Here is a 20,834-nt window from a genome sequence, read left to right as displayed (position 1 = left end):
AGCCAGACTTTTCACAAGAACACACTTCGGCATTGCCACAGCTGATCAAGAACTGAGTAGCTGCCATGGGTGGCCAAAGTCAAACAGTGAATCCTGATACGTCAAGTCCTTGTGCTGTGTTTTAACCGTAAGAACTCTTTTCTGCTTAGTTGGGGCTATCCTATCCCTTCTCCCTGCTAGGACATCCAGAGAGGCAGTGCAGAATCAGCGAGAGCCCTGATGCCAGGAGGAGCAATGGCCTCTCAGCAACCCACCAAGCCTGTTCACTCCTCAGTTTTAGGGGCCCTGATGCACTCCCGCGGCTTGCTGGCATGTGGATTTTACAGCCCGAATTTAACCAAACACTTAACTTGAGCCAGTAGGCTCACTGGACAGACTGGTTGGACTTCGTTAACCCCGCGCTCGCTGCTTCTCAGCAGTGCAAGCAGAGCGGAATTCCTCCCCAGGTTACCAGGTTAGCCGAAACGGCCCCAGAGAAGAATCCGGTGCTCCCGGCTGGGAGGGCAGAAAAGTGGACAAGAGAGACCCGGAGCGCGCCTAGCACCAGCCCTGCCCTAGCCCCACGGCGTGGCCAGCCCACGGGAGGTGGGCGAGGGGGAGCGGGGCTGGGCGCGCAAACGACTGTGACCCCGGCCCCGCCGGGCGAGGGAGGCTCCCTCCCCGCCGCAGCCTCCAGGGGGCGCTGCCGCAGGATTGGTGGCTCCAGCACCGGTGGGGCCGGGGCGGCTCCGAGCCGGGGGTGGGGAGCACCCGGCGCGTCCGCCCGCCCGCCCGCCTCCTGCCTCCGTCTCCTCCCCGTGGCGGTGGAGCCGCTGGGCTCACTCGCCTCCTCTTTAGATGGGGCTCGCCCTGTCGGAGGGATAGCGCTCCGGCCCTCCCGGCAGCCGCTGAGAGGGGCGCGGCGCGGGCGAAGGGGGCTCCCCGCCGCCGGCAGGCAGGTAGGGGCGGGCGGGCGCCCCTGAGGGGAAGTTGGGGAGCGGGCGGGCAGGCGGGTGCGTGCGGCGGCGGGACGGGCGCGCGGGGCTTTGCTGCCCCGGCCGTTGGTGCCGGTTGCGGCTCGAGGCTTCACGCGGGCGCCGCGGCCGTTGGTGACGGGCGCGGAGCGGGGCGCACGTGGAGCGGGCGCCTGGAACCCCTCCCTCGGTGCCAGCGCTCCGCTCGGCCCGGGTCTTCCCGCCGCGGTCGTGGGCGCGCAGCGAGTGGCTGCTTTACTCGCCAGCCCCCGTGGCCGCCACCTGCCCGGCTGCTGCGGGGAGCAGCGCAACTTCAGGGAGGGAACCTGAGGGGGGGGGGACGCAGGGCTTCCCCGTTCACCCAAAGGTGCTGCCGTGGATCTCCCACCTCCCCTGCCATCTTTTCTGTTAGCTGTCGTACAAAGGTCGCAGCCGGAGAGCAGGTCCGTTACCTGTGAAATTATTTTATGTCAGTTTAGGGTTTGGGTTTGGTTTTGGTGGTTTTTTTTGTTGTTGTTGTTGGGCTTTTTTTTGTTTGTTTGTTTGGTTTTTTTGTCTTTATGCTATGAAAGACAGAGTGCCGATGAGATGAATTTCTCTCGTTGGTAGAATAAACGCAGGACAAATTTCTCATGCCGTTAAAGCAAGAGTTACGGGCTTGCTGAGTTCATATAATCTGACATTCTCATAGCTCAAAATAAACCTTTTCATTAAAAAGGAGAAAACCGGCTCCGGTTCTTGCAGCTTTTGATTGATTAGAGCTCCCTCGTTGAAATCCGCGGGGAGTTTTGCCTGATTAAGACCTGTAAAATTGTCCTGAGGTTTGTTACACAACTGGCTGTAGAGGTGCAATGTGGGCTCAGTTAGATAACTTTGCACCTGGGCCTTGTTTTCACTGGTCCAGCTGAAGTACTTTAAAGTCAAATTAGTTTCCTTGCTCCACTTTAAGGAGTCATCCCTCTCCACTTGATATGTCCAAGTGAGCTGGAGGACTGTTTTACCTGCCTTAAAGAAGACTAAAGCTATGGGTTAAACAGAGAAATGGGTGACATCCATGGGAGACAGCGATTGAAATTTAGAAATGCTCCATGTGTTTTGATGGCAGTGCCAGGTAAACTCAACTGTTTTCACCCTGAATGTGTTTTATTTCTTATTGCTTATGAGCCTCAGAAGCCATAGTCAAGAACCAGGGATTCAGCTGTAACAGAAGATGTACAGGCATGTGTGTAATCATAGCCTCTCCACTAAAAAGCATACTTTCTGGAATGATTACGCAGAAATGTTACAGAAAATGGAGCATTGCTCCCAGAAAAACTTGCAGGTTACTATTTCCACACATGTGAGCTGACTGTTCGGTTATTGCTGTTCTGTTTTTTTTCTATGCTTCTAAAACACCTGACAGTAAGCAGATTCCAGATTCTAGTCAGTTGTTTATGAAACTTTTCTCATGGCTGCAACTGCAAGTGTAGCTGTCAAATTGTTTTTTTCTTTTAAGATGTGAAAGTAAGTAAAATAAACTGAAAACTTTCTTGCACTTCAAATAGCAGCAATACAGGACTAGACTTGGGGAGGGTGGAAAAACCAAAATGCAGCACTTTTTCTTTGTACTGTAACTACTTTCAGATGCAAAAACTCCTTCGGGATGGCATTTCACAAGTTTGGTTTTGCATCCTTGGAATTTCAGGTGGCAAAAGTCTGATTGATCTAGCTCTTCAAGTGAGAAAAAGGCACTGTATTATGGGTCTGTGGAGTTCAAATGCACATAGCTGGGAAGTTTCAAATAGCCTCAAAATAATTCTTAGTGGGGCAGGTGTGTTTGCTGTGGTTGGGGCAACTGTGTTTTGTTGTAAAAGAACAGGTAGTGTTTCTGAGGTAGAGCATACTGGTGTAACTCTATTAGCTTTGGTGCTTCAGTACTGGTGTTCCCAAACTGAGACCATGATCCAGTACGAATACACACTTGTAAATTCAGTGTCTGTAGATAGATGTGTTGGTATTGCTAACCCCATGGTCACATTGGAGGCTTGGATACCTAATAACCTTAAGGATAAGTCTATGGAAAAACTCAGCTGTGTGCTGAACAGCTTTCCTGCAATAGGATGGTAGAAAACAAATTGTGTATCACTGAAGTTAAAGTATTCAGGAAAGCCGTTAATAACATTTAAAAATATTAATATGCATGTGAAGAGCGTTATCAATTTGTGTAGCTCAGTAGCCAGCATGCACCTGGGCTGTCTTCCTTAACTGTCCATCTCCTAATTTTGGGGAGAGATTTTTCTAAAATAGGGTGCTTAAACGTGCCCCAGATTAAAATACTGAAGTGAGCTGAATTATGGTGAACTAATTGTACTCATAAGATTGGATGTTTGTATCTTGGACTGAAAAACCTCTTAGCAGGCGTGCCAAAGCTTGGAGTTCTCCATACACAGAAAAGCTAATGGAGTACGAGTTGTAGTGTTATGTGTCCAGTGCTGTCTTACAGCAGACATTTATATGGCAGCTATCACTGATATATCACAATTGCTGATTTGCCTTCATAAGGGTGGGATAGGAAAGTACAGTGGATGTAGAAAGGCTAAGTGCCTTGCCGAGTCAATCGGGACGTCTGAAAGAATAAGAAGTTGAAGCCAGATGGAAAAAGCTCTAGACTGGCAATCCTGCCTGGATTGTCCACCTTGTTTGCTATGGATCGTTTGAATTCTGCTATAAAATAAAGATTTTTCTAGGTATTGTGTCCAATGGTTGGCTGATAACGTTAAAAGTTTAAAAAGTTTTTTTCTTTTCTATTATATGGCTTACTTTGTCTTTGCATGCACATGGTATTTGGTAGGTGTTGATGTTTTAATATGTTGTCACAGCTTCCCTTTTTTTGAGGTTTGTTATTTTAATGTTTTAAAATCCTCTAATAGACTCCATGCAAAAATGACATTATTAATGGATTGTTAGAGTGGGGAATTTGACTGTGAGATGGTCAGCATTATGGTTCATGATGCAACCATTAGTCAGCAACGCTTCACCTAAATAGCCAAACGAAAATTTAAAATCATCTGCTGTAGTGTTCTTTATCGGAAAGGTGACTTTAGGCAAGTGGGAATTTCTAACCTGGGGATGAAGAATACATGCCTATAAAGAACTGTGCTGAGGTTGCTGTGAAAATGGTAACTTTTGGGTTTAAGCATTTGTGACTCAAAGTTTAACTCCTTTTTGGCTCTTAAAAACTGCAACATGCAATTTTAAAGAGTGGCTAAATAGTTTTAGTTTTTTACAAGATATCTGACAGCAAAACCTGTGTAGCAAGGCACGCTGCTCTGAGGAGCTTGGCTTTTGTCTGCACTTGGAACTGAAGTGTCCTTTGCGGGTTCAGTTGCGTGGTGCTAGCTGTTGGCAGTGAGGGGCTTTTATTCCGTGTAGACTCAGGTCTGAGTAGCTGAAGACCATCATGCTGTCTCCCACTAATCACCTAATCATAGTTTCTGCATTTACTGCAAACTGACATAAGGAAGTTGTGTTAATTTGCTTCTGCTTGCTCTTCTATGCTGCAAATGCTATGCAGCTGTGAAGGTGCCTTCTAGCTCTGGTTTGGGAACATATTCTTTATCAAGGTGGTGCGCATGTCCTTAAACAGCCCTGATTCTCAAAAAAAAAAAAAAGGTAAGTTTGAAAGTGGCATTTGTGCCCTAGAAAAAGCTACACAGAGATAAGGGGAGCTACATATGTGCTTAAAAACTAACACATGCCCAAGTGTTTTGGTGAATAAGCTTGAGTGCTTTGCTGAATCACAGCTGTGAGGGTGTAGAAATACTATACCCACAAAGTCTGCCACAGCTGAGTACAGTACTTGTAATGTATTTCAGTGCAGGTGTTTGGAGACCATCCGAACTGCAAAAATGAATTAGGAGTGGGATTGTACATACTGTCAGCCAAGAATGGAAACAGATCCTTCCAAGTGGCTTAATTCAGGCTTTGCTGGGAAATCTTACCAGGACTTCTTCCTTTGTCTCTGATACTCAAATACTGAGTGAAAACTGATGCAGTAGATGTTCCCGTTCCCATTGATTTACCTAAGAAAATTACTGTATGAAGAGGGTGCATCCAAGCAAACTGCCTTGGGACTTCCACCAGTGGCCTGCAGAAACGATGGGATTTGCCCAATATTAGTAATTTTGCAGCACCCCGTGATACTGATTTGATAAGCGGGGCGAGCGTTAAATACGGCACTCCCGGTATCGACACCGCTGCTTACCGGCCACTTAAATTTCACTCCTCTGCTCCGGGGGCCGCGGAGCGGCCGCGGGAAGGAACCAGAGGGAGGGTGTCCGCTGCCCCGCCGGGAGCGGGACGGAGCCGCCAGGGGGCGCCCGAGGACCGGCGGAGCGCGGCGGCGGGCGGGGGCGCGCCCGGCTCGCTCCGGGGGTCCTGGCTGGTTTGCGCGGCGGGGAAATTAACCCCCGTTTACCCTGTCCGTTCCTCGGGTACACGACATCACCGTGCTCGGGCACTCTCCTGTTCTCCTGATCGCCGTCTTACGGCGGTCTCGGCTCACTGACAATAGCGAGGTGAAGTCGGCTGAAATACGGCCACTCTAAGCACAGTCAGTGTGGCTGGTCCGCTCGGGCGGGGTGAACAAAATCAAAGTGATTCACTTCGAAGCTGTGTTCACATGAACTTTGCAGTGCATCCCAGTGCAAAGCAGCCTGGTATTGCAGGGCGCAGGGAAGGGAGTGGCCAAGTGCCCTGTCTGGTTCCAGGTGGGTGTGGGCCGTCTGTTGGTGGGTGAACTAATGGAAGAGGGGAGTCGGGCAAGGAAAATGCTGTTTTGGCAGCTGCTTGTGTCTTGCCACCAACAAGGTCTCTCCCCAGGTTAGAGGAGGCAGCAAAGTCCTTTCATTGTGGGCCTGCTTCTGTACAGGAGCTTGTTTGGCCAGGAGTTTCCTCTCCTGACGACATCTTCTTACCACTCACTTTTCCTACCTGGCAAGCCCAGGCCTGCCAAAATTGGAAATGAAATGGCTGCCAGCTTCTTTGGTAGCCTGATTGAAGAGTGTGCAAGAAGCACCTCAGGATGGGATGCTAGGAGGATCCTTGGCCAGACCAACTGTTTGAGGCTAGAGCAGTGGTTCCCAGCTGCCCATGCGAAATTGATTCCTTATTTATTTTCAACAGATGTGTGATTGACACAGGGGGAGTACCTAGAGCATTTGATTTGCTAATGAGTGTCATTCATGGATCAGCAAAGTAACAGTGGCTGTTACAGAGAGCTGGGGTGGTACAGAGTAAGATTCCCTTTAGTTGAACAGACAACAAATAGACAGCAAATGTGCCATAGGCAAGAAAAGTTTTCATGGTGGAAAGGATTTCAAGGTATGGAACTGCTCTGGCATGACAGCTTTGCATTTAATCCATGCTTTCCTAATTTACTGCCTGCTGTAATTTCCTACAGTAAATTATTTACTGTGAATCGATCGCTAAATGTTACATGGATTGTCAGCTATCAGGCAGCAAGATAGACATTCATTGTACATCTGGAGAGGGCAAGACACACTTCTCACGGGTGGAAAAAGTAAAAAATTTGGCTATGGGGTGCAGCTTGGGCATGGATGGTATTTGGAATTAATTTCTAACTTTTGGTTTTTTGGTTGGTTGGTTTTTTTTTTTGTCTATTTTACTTCAGAGAGTTTCTCCTCTTGCATTATGTTGTCCGGCACCTTCAGGCAAGATCATTGTCTTCAGTAATGCTTGTCACTGTGGCTTAGCATAATATGAAGGACTAGGGTTGTTAATAATTTTAGTCACTATCTAGAAGGACTCTGTCAATAAGCAACTGGATATTCTGATATATGCCGAATTGGATTGTTGAATTTAAAAAGATCTTGTAAAATATGTGCAGTAAGAGAATATGTGTACAGTTACGTTAGGGCTGTAAGTGACTGGCACTTTGATGTGAAAGCCAGCAACATCCTTGGAAATGTGGATAAATGAATAACCCACTGCTAACGGTAATGCTAAGTAATGTGGACAGCTGTTTCATATTTGGTTTTGTGCTAATTGCTGCTGCTGTTAACATTATATTTGTATGTTGACGGAGTTGCACATAATTTGTATACTCCTGGTGCAGATGTTGCCTTGGTACATCATGGGTTGATAACAGATATAAGCAGATGCTTTTGCTTGGCTGTTGATTTATGGTGCATGTTTTATGGGATCATTAAGGTTCACTGAGAAAGATTGAAAATGACTTGGAGATCTTGCCAGGCGTTTGCCCAGATAGACTCAGCTTTGCATAGTGATCAAAGAAGTGTGTGTGTGGGGTGGGGGGAAATCTATGAAATTATTTGGAATTAGTGTATAGATGGAGAGGAGAAAAGTACGGGAAGGGGAAATAGAAAATCGGACTAGTCTGTCTGTCAGAGTTGTTTAAGCAGCGTCCAGTTCCCTGTGAGGGATTTCAGGCAGTTTGTAAACTGCCTGGGTATGTTCTTTCTGAACTTGCAGAAAGGCTTTCAGTGTTAAGCTTGTGTTAATAGTCTGGGCTGAGCCTTCAGCTTCACTTGTGTGGAAGAAATGGAAGAAGGTCTGCTGTGCTACAGCTTGGATTTTGGTTATTTAGCAGGTGTATAAAATACAATGTGACGTCCCATATGTTGAGGCTGATAGTACACGTGGGAGATGGCCACAGACAAGCACAGAAAAAGCAAGCAGAAACTTTTAAGGAATGTGTAATTTTCTTTGGGTTTAGGAAAAGCCCATTTATCTTTTCATCTAGATTAGGTGCTGCTTGAGTAACTTTAATTTTGATTTCACTTCTCATTGTTGGCCATGCTAACTTTCATAGAGATTCCAACTAAATATTTATGCCAGCTTTGATTTGATATCATGAAAGCTCATGTGCAACTTATAGGAAAAATGACAGCATAAGTCTTTCTTTTTCATATCCATCACAATCTTATCCTCCAGAAGAAAGAATTTGCTGTAGAATTGTGGAGTAGGCAGAACTGGGGAAGCTGGTGAAAGTCACTTTTTCCTCACAAGCTCAGATACCTTGTGTGTATGTCTGTTGAAGGGCTGGGAGATGAAGCTTCAACATAAATGTTTGTCATCTGCATTTTTAACTGCAGTTTAAAATGTCAGATGTAGCTTATAATTAGAAACAAGAGACTAAAACCTCATCTGTCTGAACATGGATTTGTAATGAATGGTTTATTTAGACCAAAGTATACACAAAAGCATAGAAAAATGTTTAAACAAATATTTTTGAGATTATGCCTTAGTATTGAATTAAATATTGTCTCACTTCTGTAATTATTATAAGTGCCAAGAATAATATGAAATTGATTATACAAGAAAATCTTTTTTTTTTGAGCAGAATTTTATTAGTCCTGTTTATAGGTGGGCTATGTTCAACTATGGACCCAAGGAAGAGATACCACAAGATAGACCTGAGTGATGTAATGTTTCCCCATCAACTCAATCTAGTTTGAAAAATAAGTATAATTGCAACATTTGTTCGAGAAGTAGTCTTAGGTGATTAAATCTTTTAATGTCATGAACAGGTAAGAGAGATGGTATCCCAGTTTTTGCACAGAAAGATAAAATGTCTAGTTTGTAGGGGCTTGTTATGAACAAAGGATTTCTTATTTTATTAGTGCATTTGTAACAGTAGCATTTTATGAACTATCCCGTGTACTGGCTCAGCAGCATAAATCCTGTTAGATTCAGATTCTGTTAACTGTCCCCATGGTGAAAAGCTAATGCAGTTAGCTGTTATGGTCTCTCTTGATCACTTTGTTTACCTTTTACTGTGCATGAAGGCACTATGAAAGCAAGTTATACAAAACTTTAAACTAGTTATCTATTGACTAAGATGTGTGGTAAATAACTAGGATTAGCGAGCAACTAGATAAAGCATTGACATACCACCTCCAGGTAAGACAGCTGGTTCAAAGAATGGCTGAGGTTGGAAGGGACTTCTGGAGCTCATTTAGTCCAACTCCCTTGCTCAAGCAAGGCCACCTAGAGTCAGTTGCCCAGGACTGTGTCTAGATGGTTTCTGCATCTCTCCAAGGATGGAGACTCTACAACCTCCCTGTGCAACCTGTGCCAGTGCTCGGTCGCTTTCACAGTGAAAAAGTGTTTCCTGATGTTCAGAGGGAATCTCTTGTGTTTCAGTTGGTGCCCATCGCGTCTGGTCCTGTCACTGGGCCCCACTGGAAGGAGCCTGGTTCTGTCCTCTGTATGCCCTCCCTTCAGGTATTTATACACATTGATGAGATCCCCCACTGAGCCTTCTCTTCTCCAGGCTGCCCTTCCTGTTACTTGAGGTGCTCCAGTCCCTTCACCATCCTAGTGGCCCTTTGCTGGACACTCTTCAGTATGTCCTTGTTGCTCTTTTACTTGAGGAGCCCAGAACTGGACACAGCTCTCCAGGTGTGGCCTCACCTGTCCTGGCACTGTTGCTGGCATGGCAGTCATCAGTAGTGAGGAGGGTTAACTTCTGTTGTGTCTTGGATGGACTGATTATCAATGTTGCTGAGCTGCTGTATTCTGATTGCTTTTATTTTTCCACTATAGGTTTTCATAGTTTTTAATGGGTTTTTGTTTTTTTTTTTTCTTGAGTCCTTGAACTGTTAACAATCTATGTTTCAAGGATCTTATGTCTAACTGAAATTTACTGGTTTTATCTATCATGGCTCTAGTCTAGGTATTGTCACACAGCTTTCTTGCAAGCTGGCAGTTTCCTGAGAAGTTTCATCCAAGGTTATGCAGTTCTGCTGTGTCAAAAGTAGGCCTTGGATCAGACAGCTGAACCCCTAGGAGGAGGATCCACACAAAGCTGAGGTGTGAAATCGGTATGAGCTATGCTGTGCCAATTCCCTTAGGAGGGCACACAGTGAATAGTAGCTGTAAAGTTATTTGAACTACTTTCAAAATAACTGAATGACTGCAGGAGAGGCCTTGTAACTTAAGCATTCTCTGTGCTGGACTTTTACCCATCAGTATGTTTTTGGATGTATTTCTGACGCTAATGTGATTTATGATTGGCTCTTTGCCTGATCTTAAAAATGACAAGTGGTGCTGATTATAGATTGCCTGTGGTAAGGAAAACTTTTTTTTTTTTTAAATAGCACAAAAGCCATTGAAATAAATAGAGGAAAATGAAACTCAAGATGTTGACAAGAGTTGTAAAGGAGCGATTGACTGAGGATGAGAACCAGTATGCTGGCCTGCTGTATTATATGCTATTTGATAAGAAAGGGTAGTACAGTATATAAAACTGGAGAGAAATAAAAATAAGAACAGCTTTTATGAAGAGAGGAGAAGAGACTTTTTGCTATTTCCTGAGAGGCAGAAGGATCAAAAATTACAAGTAGGTTTTAATGAAAAAAACAGTAGGTAAAGTTCTGACTCTTGTGAAATGCAAAGCAAAACTTACATTGCCTTCACTGGTGCTGGAATTATTCCTGTCTTGAATGTCAGGTAAGAAACTTAATTGTGTGTGTCTGTGTATTTGTAAGTTTACACACTTGGAACATTTGTTATCTGTAAAGAAAAATCGAGTCAAATACTGGGAAAAACTTTCTCACTGGAACAGTAGTGTAACTGGAAAAAATTTCTGAAGGAAGTGAGATCTCAATCATCTGGAAGTTATAAGAACAGAGAATATCTACCATGGGTTTTGAGATATGATTAATTCAGTTTTGGGAGCAGTTGATATTTCAGCCACATTTTGTGATTTTTTTATAAATTTTTTTGTAAAGTAGATTTTAAAATATGTTTGATCCTTTCTACACAGGAGGCGAAGCTTTCTTAATTGTAGATCTGTATGCAGCACATCAAGGAAGCCAGCATGTTTCTCATGTAAAATCACAAGACTTAACAAATTGTGAACATAGTGTGATTTGTTTGGGGTTAGTTCCTTTTATTTTATTTTTTTTTTCCCTTGAACTAAGATTTCTCATAGTGTGCAGTAGGTAATGGTACTAATTTGTAAACTGGCTCTTTATTAGTGCTCTTCGATATTTTTTTTTTTTTTTTTTTTTTTTTTTTTTTTTTTTGCTGTTGCAATTTATTTGACACAGCCAGGAGCAGCCTGAGGAGTATGAAGAAGGATTACAGTGTGCTGGGAGCAACAGTTAAGGGCTCTGGGGCACAGGTAGTCTTTTCATCTATCCTGCTAGTCAAAGGGAAGGGGACTGAAAGGGCCAGTCAAATCTGGCAAATCAACAAATGGATACAGCAATGGTGCTACCACCAGGGATTTGGCTACTCAGACCCTGGGACTTGCTTTGAGAAACCTGGACTACTGGGGGCTGATGGGGTCCACCTGAACAGAGAAGAGTGTCTTCAACCAAAGGCTTGCCAAGCTGGTAAAGAGGGCTTTAAACTAAGATTGCTGGGGAAGGGTAAGCACAATCCATCCCACTACTTGCCCCACCCTTTGTGTGGGGTTTTTTTTTTTTGTTTGTGGTGTGTGGTTTGTTTTATTTTGTTGTGGTTTTTTTTAATGAGGTGTTCAGTTTGAGAGCAACTAAATTGCAGTAATCTTTACAGGATAACTTCTGCTAGTTTTGTTTCTGGAAACAATCGACTGAATGGACGACAAGATGGTATAGTTTCTGAAATCCTCATTTTTATCGGAATGTGATGCAGAGGAAGGCCTTTCTTCCATCTATCTGTGATCTTTACTTCCTGGTGTAGCAGAACAACAACTTGCAATGGTTCTTGTATTCAGTTGAAATTTCTTACAGAAATGTTATTTCCAAGGATTCACCTAATCATGAGTAAAATTTGCTGCCCAAATAGATGAATTTACCTTGGTGGGTTTTTTTTAAAAAAAAACAAGTCGAGAATATCAGAGATCAGTTGTTTTGAAGTTGAGTAAAAACTTTTTTGAGGAACTATCCTTGAAACTTTTTGTAGTTAACTGCTCAGCAGCATATTTGAAGGTTAGCAGTGATTCTCAGGAGAGTAGACTGGGGGAGTTCATAAAATTAGCTATCCTAGTCTGCAATGGAAAGGGCTTTGGTTTAAACCAAAGTTTAACAAGTTTAACCAAAGTTTAGCTGGTGTTCACAGAAAGTAGTTTCACAGTGAAGATGCTTGTTTCCTGACTTAAATGAATCTTTGATTTTTACACCTTGCTACTTGTGATGTTAATGTACTGATTTCCTTTCCTGTCCTATTAAGCTATATTTGGGCTTTTTTTACTGAAATAAATCTGGTCCTGACAGTTTTCTTACATAAATACTACCTACCTAGTATTAAGAAAATCTAAACCTGGTCTGTACTGAGAAAGTGTAAGATGAAGCATGACTTCTACAAATGATGATGGTGAAGCCAAATGTGTTCTGTAGGCATTTAGTATCATAATTGGCAAAAAGCAGGGGTTTTTTTTTTGGTTTTGGTTTGGGTTTTTTTTTTTTTTTTTACATGATTTGAATTTTATTGCCTTTTTAGATGTAAAGCATTTCACTGTGGGCAAATAGTTACTGTATAATAACTCTGTTTAGTGAGTACCCAGAGTTAATTTCCGTATTTGCACTTATATCTTGGTGGCATTTTATTGTGGAAGTAGTTATGTTTAACAACCCATTTAGCCGGTGAATAATTCTTTCGTGCTGTTGTATCTGTTTCCCACTGACCATCCATGACTTGTCAGATACTAATTTTTTTCAAAGGGTGCAGTTTTATATCTGTGACCAGAGGCTAAATCACAGTTGAATGAAATAGGGAAGAGAGAACATTGAGGGTTTGATCAATTTGAAATGGTCCATTTCTCCTGTAGTTCAAGAGAATCAGGGAGGATGAAGGAGGCAAGTGACTTGCAATGTAGCTGATCTCCTTAAGTTCACTAACAAAATATGAGCTGCACTCAAGCAATGTTCACCAATTACTGCTGTGTAGGTTGCCAGCAGAATGCGCAACATCTGCAAAACTGGCAGTGCCCAGTGGTTTCAGAAAGATGTGAAAAAGAGACTAGCCCTAACATTTTTAATGCAAATGTTGCCAAGAAATTTCAGTTGAATGTAATCTCTTATTGATTGTGGTTTCCTTGGTTTAGTGATGATGTAAGTTAGACCACAAATTCAGTTTCTCTAAAGTGAATGTAATGTGACCTATCCCTGGTTGACAGCAAAGAACTTTTGTAGCATGGATTTTGTGCTGTTTGTTTTTTTTGTTTTGTTTTTTTTTTTTTCTTAAACGGAGTATGGATACTGTAAGCAGATGGAAACCACCCAGTGGAATTGCAGTTGGCAAATAAGGTAGACATTCAAGTCACTCGTGTTGAAGTGGAGGAAAAATTAGTATGCAGCTGAAAGCTTATAAGTGAAGGATTGGCGTTAAATATTCTTAATAGCCACGTGTTGGGAAGAAAACACAGGAGCTGACCTCTGTGGAAAAGGTAATGCATTACTGTCAGTATAAAATGTCTTGTGAGCCTTGTAAAGAGCAAGGTAGTTACATTCATTTTGTTTGGTTTCTAATCTGCCGTGGAGAGTGGGCTCCCAGGATGCCCGCTGCAGAGCGACTCATGAGCAACAGCAGCTTTGGAGCAGAGGGACTGAAAGGTGTCAAAGTAGGGATGGAGATGGATGGAGCTGCTGAGCTCCTTGCAGGAAATCTTACCTGAATTGTCTGTTAATACCTACTTGCCTGTACATTTGGGCTTATACAGGTGGTGAGTGTCTGAGAGGGCCCCTTGTGGCAGCTCCCACAGTGAAATGTGAAATCCCTTGGTAACACAAGGTGTGATTGAGAGCTCATCATCCTTTTCCTGTTGAATGATCTCTGGGGTTTCTCTTTAAGTGTCTTGGGTAAATGTCTTCCAGCTATATGAGGATGCTGATGTGAGGCTCTTAAGACTAGGAAGGCTGACCACACCTGTTTTAAATCGTTTGCTAGATCATATTTGATGCTCTCAAGCATGCAGATAATTTCCAAAGACGCACTCAGATCTTAAACAGAAATTATTAAATAAGCTTTGAGCATGCATATGATTCAGTAACATAGGTTTCTCCAGCTGTCACTTGGCCCTGTCTCTGTGCTGCAGTAGTCACCACCCAGGTATTAAGAGTACACAGAGAAAGGCTGTGGGATCTAAAGGAAAGGAGATGATTGGAACATTTCCCTGTTGCAAGAAAGAAGCAAGGATGCTTAAAAATAAAACCCAATGATCTCGAGGAAAAAAGAGTCTAATGTAGTTTCTGTTCCACTGCTGACAGCATTTTTTTTTTACTTGGTAGTCTGTACCCAGGAGTCCTTTCATTTTCAGCATTAGCCCCACTCCATGCTTTCATGATATCTCATGAACAAGAAATGTGGGGCAAGATGGTTTCATTCATTCTTTCTTGTAGGATGTGAGGTTTAAGTATTTCATCCATGTGGAATGCTTTGAAAACAAAGTGAGACAGGGAACAGTATTTTCTGTTTGTGTTTGTTTGTTCTTTTTTCTGGGAGTTTATTATGTAATGCATAGTCTGGGGATTTGACTCCAAAATTACAGCTGGTTTGTGACTTTGCTGCTTTTCCTAACTATTCTAGGATAAAATGTCCATTGGTATAATTTGTGACCCATAAGCTCTATTGGCTTCTAGTTATTTCTTTGAACAACAGAAACCTAACGATGCAGAATTACAGCATTTGCACGGCCCACTTTTGGGAGATAATTGGGTTTTTTTCCTTCATAAAAAAAATGCTCACAATGCATCAAACAACACTGAGCTGGGTAGAAAATGAGTAAAGAAACCAAACCAAACAAACTACAGTGTAATGTAGTTTAATGTTATACCTTGTGTTGTCATCTTGATTTCTTCTTAAAAAATAGAAATAAAAATGAAAGTATGAGTAGTGTCTTAAAATTAAGTGTAAGCGTCTTAAAATTAAGTGTAAACATCTGAAAATTAAGCAATTTTTGTGTTCTATTTAAACAAATGATTTATAAAGACTTTCAACTCAGTATTTTATTTTGTGTTTTATTCAGAGATAAAAAGGATTGGGTTTTAGCACTCATTTAATATCTAGTTCTCGCTTCTACTCAACTCTTACTGCTAGTGTATTTTAAAGTAGAATTTAAGGGGTTTATGGTTCTCTAACTGTATTATGAAGACTGAAACAGTTTTAAAAATATTTCTAATTACTTCAGATTTTTATAATAACTTTTTTTTTCCTAATTCTAGAATTATACTTCTTAGCCATTGACCTGGATTGAAGCAGATTTGCTTTCTAGCTTTCATGTGTCAAGAAACATCTGTATTTGCTTGCAGGGTTGGCTGAATAAAGTATTTTGTTTGTTTGACCACTGAACCAAGTAACCACAAATGCTTGTTTGGTTTGTTCTGATGCAAATCTTAATCTAACTTGTTTGTTTTCATTTTGAAACAAAAATGAAAGTTTTTTCTTAAAGATGTGGGAGGATCAAATGAAATATTTCTTCCCTGAAAACAAAATCTTATTTTCATCTGAAGTAGTTTTCATGGCAGCAGAACACATAGGTGTCCTTGAAAAAGTCAACAGCAAGAACTGACAATCCTTTGGTCACTGGTTAGAGCACTTTCTGTGGGTAGACTGGAGCTTAGCAAAGTGAGTGGAAATCATGAATAACTTGGTGTGACGGAGACTGAAACTCTGGGGTTTGGGGATTGTTTTTTTTCTAATAAAACATTTTTAGTAACTCTTCCCCTATCCAATTCAACTTGATTGGAAACTCCAAAGAGTATTGCTTTTGCACAGGCTATTACTAGCTGTCAAGGAAAAGTGGTGACTCAGCTTTTTCTGTCCTTGTTCCTGTAGGTAGAGACTGAGGTATTCCAGGGCAAGCAGGATTCATGTGTGAGGGACAGCTGGGCAGCAATGCAGGGTGGCAGATCTGCCTTCACTCCCTGTCATGGCTTCTCTTATGTGAGGTGTGTATTTGGGAGCAGGTTTTAGCCCCTGGGAAGGAAGAGGCTATATGAAAGGTTGAAGCAGGAAGAAAAGGAAGGGAAGAGTAAAAAGAAAAACTGCCTTTGAAGTCACAGTCTAACCAGCCTATGAATTCTTCTATGAATAGTGTTGCTTCTCTGTGCTTTCATGAATGAGTCACAAACATTGCTGCTGTGCTTTTCCAAATCCTGTGTAAAGAGAGGAAGCGATGCTATTCCAGCTCTGTTGACTGGGAACTGAGGAACAATGGAGTTATGCGATTTATCTGTGATCGTACTGGGGATCTGTGGCAGTGAGGCACCAGAACAAGGATGCTTGGACTTCCAGTCCAGCACACAATTATATGTATTTCCCCTAAAAAAAAAAAAAAAAAAAAAAAAACCAAACATTTTTGCAATATTTTGTCTATATTGGAGAAAAACGAGTAGAAACTTGATCCCAAAATTCTGATTAGTTTATATTCAGTCAAATTAAGTGACAGGTAGAAATAGTTGTTTGTGATATTTCAGTAGTGCAGGTATGCTTTTGGCCCATGTAGAAGCACTTGCGTAAAAATTACTGTTTATGAAGAGATTTAGAGACTGTTTCTCTTCCATGAGCTATTTACTTCTTCAACTGAGCTAACATCTATTAAACATTCATTCTAAGTAAAATACCATCGAGAGTCAATTTGGGTGAACTGCAGTAACTCTTTCTAGACTAAAAATTCCTTTGCATAACACACATAGAAAAACTCATTAAATTAATTTTTCTGTTCCTCTCAGTTTTTATTATACATTTAGATTAATTTCTTTTTTTTTTTTTTTCTTCTGATGAGGGAGTAGGGAAGAAAGGAAGAAAGCTCCTTTGTCAGCTGCATAAAGGGACAGTCAGAGCTTTTGTGTGTAAGAGGGCTGGGTTTTTTTAATCATGTCTTCAATTTTCTTCTCTGAAGTTGAATATGTTATCAGGACTGCAAACTTTCACACTCCCATTGTAGTAAACCATAGTCTAATAACCTTTACAGCTTTGGTATTTTCCAGCGTGGCAGACAAATGGATGTGTGGAGTAATGTCAAAGACAGTGACTTAAATCATGTTGCAGTACAAAGTTAGCTTGTCCTTTACTTCAAATACTGTGTGGCATTTTTAAAAGCCCACGTATGCAGCAGTGGATGATCTTTGAGAATTAGCATCACCTTTCATTACTGTTTGAGAAGGCAAGCAGCTTCATTGTGCTGGAGGTAAGAAACAAGATGCTGCTGAACTGTGCAGCTTCCTGAGCTGAGACCTTGAGGGGCTAGGAGGGAGGACTGATCTAGGCGAGACCTGCATAGAGATGTGGGCTCTGACAGGGAAATCCTCTGGAAGGATTCGGCTCATATTCTGGATTTGGGTGGCGCTTAGAGAGGGTCTGTCTCCTAGCCTTACCCTGATACAATTGTCACTCTCTTAGAGGTTCAGCTTTATGCTACAATCGGGTGTTATTAGGTGTTTTAAAATCTAGCTGTGATGGGGTTGTCATAAGTGGCAAAAAGAAACAGTGCACATCAGACTTGGGGAGGTATCATTAAGGGATAAGAACACAGCCCACTGAAGGCGGGGAAAGCATTTTTTTTTTTCCTTAGCGTCTAGTGTATTGTTGGTGAGATTATACAAAGATTTTCATAGATTGGGTATTCCTGTGCAATATCCTAATTTTTTTTTTTTTTTCCCCTAGGATGTTTTAAAGAGACAAACCCGAAAATACCATTTTGGGACTTGTGCAAGGATTCTTTGTTAATTTAAATGTCTTATTTCAACTTTAAATTATTCGGCATTGCAAGAGTGTAGGGGAATATCAGTAGCCCATCAATGGTGGTAACATTGCTCTTGTTGCTACAGTTGTCCTGTAAAGCTAATATTTACCTGTAATTCAATGAATTCCTTCCCCATGGGCCCCCATATACTGCCAGCCATTGCCAAGCTTAGGAAGGGGCTTCAAGTTACGATGACCAGGCTCTGAACTCTTAGTCAAGGATGATTTACAACTTACTGTGAGTCAGGTGAGCCATGCCAACTCTCTGTGTTTATGCTCTGAACTCTTAACTACTGTGCATCTCCTTTAGACTACTTCAGCTGAATAATGGAAATACAAAACTCTGTCTGTAAACAGTTATTCATTTTACTGTGCTATTTGAAGTTGTTTTGACCTGGTGGTACTTGTGAGTGCCATGTTGCCAGAGATTATTTAAACTGCTTTGCTTGTGGGGCTGGGTTTGAGTTAGCACACTGACTTTGCTGGAAGGAGATTAGAGAGTACTTTCTACCATCAGAGCCATAGGGAAGGGACAATGACAGGTAGCTACCTACAGAAGACATCTATGTAGAGCCTGTGATTTGTCACCAGTTCATATATTTTTACATGAATTCAGGCTAAAGAGATTAAAGTGTGTAAAGGTGCTCAAGAAGGTCCAAGCTATGCTAGCAAGTTTGGTTTGGTTTATACCTGCAATGACCCTGGTAGAAGAATTCTTACATTTTGGTGTCCCAGCAATGTCTTTTGAGTGTAGCCAAAGGAACAGTGTTGATTCCTCCACCTGATCTAGCTTTGATTATTTTAAAAATCTCTGTTTACTAAGAATCCACCCTTGTCAGGTAATGCAGCATTAGCTTGCTATAACTGAGTGCCGCTGAACAAGTTTTAAGCTATTTTTCAAGCAGGCAGATCTATGTAAGAAAGATTTATCTCTGTAAATGTCCAACAAGCCCAGCCAAGCATATTCTCAAGCCAGGGTCCCCAAATGGCTAATTGCTGATGGTTTGTTTTTGTTATTTTTTTTTTTTTTTAAAAAAAATTTCACCTCTGTGTACTATACTGTACTGGTAGTATTCTGGCAGTAAAACTGTAGTTCACGGTTCAAAATGCAGAATTTATTTTATTATGTACTTGTTTTCTCACATGACACTCTTGCTATCTATCTTTCTTTATAAAATACTCAAATTGAACCCTAGGAGCCATATTTGCACAGCTAGAAGTCAATTTTTTTTTCTCAACACGAATTGACAGTATAGTATTTAATGCCACATAGGAGTGTATCTGTAAAAGTTTGGGGTTTTTTTGTTTTTTTTTGGTTTTTTTTCCTCCTTCTTCTTCCCCTTTATAAAGTACTAAAAGTGCACTTTAAAGCAGCAGCAGTCTGGAATATTTTTTTCAAATTATTTCTTAAAATTCCTAATTCTCTCATATTTTTATATTTCTATACATGAAATATGATATTAAAAAGTTGATTTACAGCAAGAAATAGCAGATTTACAGCCAAAATGCTGTAAAGTGATTTTGAACAGCTGAGCATACTCAATAAGCCAGAGTCTTTCAGTAAGGTGTTTTTTATGATAATTAGAGTATTTAATCTTTGGAAGCATTTATTATAGATTTAGTGAGTTCATTGTTACTGTAAGTCTTATTCATAATTTCTATATTTTAAAAAGTTTTTCCTGTCACTAAATGATAAATCATAGGCTTAAGGTAAGAGTCTGGTTGCAGAATCAGGACTTCAAGTTGCTATCTTTGTCAGGGGTTGGGTAGTCTATTTATGGTGTATTCTACATTTGTTACAAGACATTCATATATTTTAATTATATCTGGGTTTTGGTGTTAATAATATGCCTACTGGTTTTCCACAGTAAAAACAAACTTTTGCAGCTCTTGTTGGGCGGGGGGGGGGGGGGGGTGGAATGAAGCTGGGGAGAAGTTCAGCACATTGCACTGCGTATGTGTTGAACTAGGTGAGACTTGATGACTTAGCAATGAAGATATAAGAAACCAGAAAACAACATCTACAGTGATTTACTTTCTCATCTCTGGCAGCCATAGAAACGTATGCAAGAGCCTATATTTCTAGCTTCTACTCTGCTACTGTGTCTACATTAAATTGGATAATAAAATATGAAAACAAGTCTCCCCTGAAGTCTACTAGTTCATAAAGTGGCAAGAGATTTGTGGATATACATATATATCTATGTATGTATATTTCCTCCCTATTGTCTTGATGCTTCATTCCATAAGTGTTTCTGCAGCTCTGTTCTCCACTCCTTGTGCTTTGCTGATTACAGTGAAGTCAAGCAAACTTACCTCAGAGTCAGCATTTTGTTTATGGGACTGTGCCACGCAGGGCTAGAGGGAAGATAAAAGTGCCAAGGAAATCTCTATATATGTTACCATCAAAGACTTCCAAAGCATCATGAAAACAAAGGTTTTTAAGTCAGGTCTCTCTGGGGGTGTGTTGAGGTTGGGGGGAAGGGCACTGACTACTTGTTCACTGTGTTATATGTGGCAACAGTGTCCCATTTTAGACTTTTCCTAACCCGAATCTGTCATCTGTAAGCAAAGGCTGTTTTAAAGTGCTTGGAGTTCAAATAATGTTTTTCCCGGCCTCTCCTGTACATTATTTAACTCTCCTTATGTTAATGGATATAAGCAAAATATAAACAGCATGCAGACTGTAGTAACTGAAGAAATGTTATAACTGGTGGATGTTTTAAAAAGAAAAAGCAGATTTAGGAAAGGCTGTTTTTTCTTTGGAGATTATAGTTTGCCAGTCTCAGCGAGTAGTGTAGCTCTGTCATATGCTGCTCATGAATCAGAAAATGAGAGGGAGAGCAAAGGGCTAATTCTAAAAGACAGAATACATGCAAGATGAATTTTAAATGACGAGGTAGAGCTCTGCTTCAGGTCACTGGTGCTTGCATGAAAGCTCGTCAGTGTTATGCACTGTAGTGAATTTGCAGGTGCCAGGAGCTCGTTGTGAGTTTGTGTAACAGGCTGCAGAAGGGAGGTTGTAGGTTAGCTGTCAGGGGGCAACGCAGGGCATGCTCACCTTCTGGTGGACCTTTGCGCTGAGGGATCTGTGCACTGTGGCTTGTGACATACAGTGAGGCTGCTACTAGGTGTGGCATGTAAAGAAACTGTGATTCAGTAATCCTTGAATAAAACAAAGTAACT

At 41.5% G+C, this 20,834-nt stretch overlaps 1 protein-coding gene across 2 annotated transcripts in view; it reads left to right on the top strand.

Annotated features, from left to right (window-relative positions):
- Nucleotides 1–809: 809 nt before the first annotated feature.
- The window catches only part of CPNE4 (copine 4), a 258,564-nt gene continuing 238,539 nt past the window's right edge, over nt 810–20,834 (top strand). Inside the window, exon 1 of one of the 2 annotated variants that reach the window (XM_086741597.1) lies at nt 810–938. The gene's annotated coding sequence lies outside the window, so the exon portion shown is untranslated. The remainder of the gene's footprint in view (nt 939–20,834) is intronic. The other variant, XM_086741598.1, reaches the window with a different exon arrangement.

This window comes from Chlamydotis macqueenii, chromosome 2 (genome assembly GCF_036417535.1).
Source record: "Chlamydotis macqueenii isolate bChlMac1 chromosome 2, bChlMac1.mat, whole genome shotgun sequence".
Lineage (NCBI taxonomy): Eukaryota > Metazoa > Chordata > Aves > Otidiformes > Otididae > Chlamydotis > Chlamydotis macqueenii.
Note: the sequence above shows the minus strand (reverse complement) of the source record. Positions and strands in the feature narration are given on the sequence as shown.